Source organism: Podarcis tiliguerta, assembly GCF_965153285.1.
Source record: "Podarcis tiliguerta genome assembly, chromosome: 3".
In the NCBI taxonomy this organism is placed as follows: domain Eukaryota; kingdom Metazoa; phylum Chordata; class Lepidosauria; order Squamata; family Lacertidae; genus Podarcis; species Podarcis tiliguerta.
In genome coordinates this window covers 88,783,053-88,786,880 of record NC_139536.1, presented here as the reverse complement: position 1 = coordinate 88,786,880, position 3,828 = coordinate 88,783,053, and the positions used below count along the sequence as shown (strand labels likewise).

The 3,828-nt window shown below is 41.6% G+C and overlaps 1 long non-coding RNA gene across 1 annotated transcript; it reads right to left on the bottom strand.

Annotated features, from left to right (window-relative positions):
- Positions 1 to 546: 546 nt before the first annotated feature.
- Positions 547 to 2,917, bottom strand: LOC310673447. The gene is made up of 2 exons (XR_014509019.1): positions 2,129 to 2,917; positions 547 to 2,090 (listed from the first exon to the last, which is right to left on the bottom strand). It is a non-coding gene; the product is annotated as an uncharacterized lncRNA (long non-coding RNA).
- Between the last annotated feature and the right edge of the window lie 911 nt (positions 2,918 to 3,828).

The following is a 3,828-nucleotide window of genomic DNA, read 5'->3' as shown; positions in this document are numbered from 1 at the left end:
GTGGCTATAGAAGTTAAGTCTATTGGTTTCAGTGGGTCTACTCTGAGTATGACTCTGATGTTGCTCAATGTAATAATTATAATTTATATGTTGCCCATCTGACAGGGTTGACCCAGTCACTATATCAACAATGAGGTCCTCCAGGTGTTGTTAAACTACAACTGCTCATCCTTGACTATTGGTCATACTGACTAGGGATGAGTTGGAGTCCATCCCTATCTGGAGGGTCACAGATTCCCCACTTCTAACATATACCGCAACATTTTGTCCACAGGTTTGTTGGTGTGTGTGTGGCCAATAAATGGCACAAAGATGTTGATGATACAAACTGCAACCTCTGCAAAAAAAAGAAGCAGCAGCAAAAAGCCACTCATTGATATAATGGATTGCTACAATTCATTCCATGGGGGTGGAAGGACAGTGCTTAATTAATTGGGAGTAATGTTGCAATGGATCATAGAATCGTAGAATGGTAGAGTTGGAAGGGACCGCAAGGCTCATCTAGTCCAACCCTCTGTAGTGCAGGAATCTTTTGCCCAATGTGGGGCTCAAACCCACAACCCTGAGATTACAAATCTCATGCTTTATGGGTGCAAGATCTGGCCACCACTGCTGGCACTGCATAGCCTAGTCATCGCCAGCTAGGACACTTGGAGAGGGCAGTGAACCACTTCTCTAAGGGTATAAGAAGGATTTGGGGAAGGGTTCCCTGCACACCGGGACGCAGGTGGCGCAGTGGGTTAAACCACAGAGCCTAGGACTTGCCGATCAGAAGGTCGGCGGTTCGAATCCCCATGACGGGGTGAGCTCCCATTGCTCGGTCCCTGCTCCTGCCAACCTAGCAGTTCAAAAGCACCTCAAAGTGCAAGTAGATAAATAGGTACCACTCTGGAGGGAAGGTAAATGGTGTTCCGTGCGCTGCTCTGGTTCTCCAGAAGCGGCTTAGTCATGCTGGCCACATGACCCGGAAGCTGTACACCGGCTCCCTCGGCCAATATAGCGAGATGAGCACTGCAACCCCAGAGTCGGTCACGACTGGACCTAATGGTCAGGGGTTCCTTTACCTTTATCTCCCTGCACACCAAACATAATGGCCTTTAGCTTACAAATAATATGTCAGCCATAGTGTGTGGGGAGAGGGAAGGGTGTTGGTTTTCCCAAATGATTGATTATATTCATGCCCTTTGCATGGCTTCCTGGCCACTTGCAAAACATGGAACTAGATTATTCAGGAGAGCAAGAAATTGGATTGCCGACTCAGCCAGGCAAAGTTAAGCATTGTGAATTGAGCATTAAAATAAGCATTGAGTCTCTGTCAGGGGAAAAGGGGTATAAATAAATAAAAACAATTCCGTTTATCGCAACATGGGGAGTTCAGCACATGTTAAATGTTTCCCCCTGAAATAAAACTTGTAAGATGTTTAACTTTGGCTGGATCATGCCTTAGGTTGGTTAGTTGATTAAATTATATTTTGTTGAATTTTATTTCTTTGAAGAAAGCAACACTAAGAGAATGATCATGCTCTAAATTTGCAATTCTTCCATATGCAAGGTATTAAAATTAATTTCTAGATATGGCAGCTCCTTGGATTTGAATTTCCCAGTTTTAAGTAAAGTTTCAGTGCCGCTGCAGATCTTTACAAGGCTTTCTTATTAATGGGATTAAAAATAAAAAAGTCACATCAGTAAAAATTTAAGATTGCTTGTTTTAAAATATTTCATTTTCAAACCTTATCTGGAGGGTGACCATAAACTTAAGCTATTCAGGGAATTGTTTACTGAACCAGATCTTTGTTAAAAATAAAAATCTCTGCCTTTATTATCTGTCAAATACAGTCAGTGGATATAAGTCTATAGTGATGCAGAAAGAAACTTCAGTCTGTCACTTCATAGGAATCAATAAGGTTATTGCAGCCTTGGAAGGCAATAACTGGTGAAGGCTTCTTTCTTTCCTGCTACAAATATCTTTTTTTGAGGGGGTGGGTGCTCATTTTAGCACATGCTGCTTGAAACCTAATAGCACTGCTACTGGAACAATCCAGTTGCACTCCTAGAAATTAATCCCTTAACTAGATCCCTCATAATTGTACCTTTATGTTTCCCTTAACTAGATCCCTCATAATTGTACCTTTATGTTTCCCTTTGGGTGACTGAAATTTTGCGGCTCACAAGACAAACTCTTGTGGATTCTGCTGCCTCCTGGACTGTTGGTTTTTAGAGCCTAAAAAGCAAAAAGCCCTTTCACAGGTCGCAAAATTAGTACAAAGCTGTTTCTTTCTTGCTAATTAAGGAGCAGAATCTTGACTATGGTGATCCAGTCTTATTCAAAGATCTGTTAAGCTAATGGGGTTGTGTCGCTTAATAGGGTAAGTGGCCCTCTTAAGCAGCTCATTTTCCCTCTGTCTGCACTGCCTCAAGATCAAATGAGTTAGCCCAGTGTTTTATTTATTTAACTGTGTTTATATGCTGCTTAATAATAATAATGAATCTTCAAGTTAAAAACAAATAAAATCACACATTCAGGAAGGCTAGCCTAAATACATTTTTTCTTAGCAGGCATCAGAAACTCTCTTTAAAAAACAACAACTAAAACAATTTTATTAAAGGTTTTCAACCTAATATACCATAAAATTCAAACTAAACTAAAAAGGAAAATAATAAACAGTATATTAAACAGAGCAAAAGAAAGTTCAATGCATTAATAATAACCTTCATATGATTCTCATAAAACACAAAATTATAAATATATCTATGTAGCCCTTGGTCACTATTTTACCTTCACAAATTCAGAGAGTTGAATTCTCCCACTCCCCACCCAAGAGAGTTTTGCCTTCCTCGGTCTCCCACCCTGAGAAAAAACCTGCCTCTCATATAGGCTCCATCCTCTTCTCTCTGTGAGCTCCCTGTATCTTTATTTTTCACAGTTCCCATCATCCGTGACCACTGGTCCTGCTAATTAGGGATGATGGGAGTTGTAGTCCCAAAACAGCTGGAGGGCCAAGTTTGGGAAAGCCTGTTAAATGGAAGGGCAGCTACAAGCACACATTTGCTCCCCTCTGTTAAGCTGCATGAGAGACCCTCTTAAGGCAGGGGTGCTCTCTAGAATATGCATTTAGAATGCAAATAGATCCAGCTCGAAAAATTTTCTAGGTGGTCACCACACTCAGAGTCTAAAAATAATGTTCAACACCAGATTAGCTCACACCCTTGATTTCCTCCCCCTTCCTCCTTCTGGTATCTGTGTGGGAGAATCATAGCACACTTGTTTTAAACTGGCCTCTGCTTGGTTTGCGAAGTGTTTGGGAATTTTCATATACCTTGCAGATATGGGTTGATGCATGGGAGACCCTCTTTTTAAAGGAAGAGTTGACCTTGAGTCTCTTGCAGGCTGGGGTGGGGGTGGGGTTCTGTGCCTTTAACAGCTGTTTGACAATCAGAAATTCAACCAGCTGAAGCTTGTTTAACGCTGCATCTCCATGCCAACAAAATGTTGATTTCTGCCTGCTGTGTACCAATTATTATTTTTAATTGTAAAAAGTCAGCCCCTGTTGGAGGAAGTAATCTGAATATAACCCCCTTGTCTTATCAATCTATTATTGTCTCCTTGCCCCCTCTAGTTAGTACAGTACAGTAGTATCTCGGGTTACAGACGCTTCAGGTTACATATGCTTCAGGTTACAGACTCTGCTAACCCAGAAATAGTGCTTCAGGTTAAGAACTTTGCTTCAGGATGAGAACAGAAATCGTGCTCTGGCAGCACGGCGGCAGCAGGAGGCCCCATTAGCTGAAGTGGTGCTTCAGGTTAAGAACAGTTTCAGGTTAAGAATG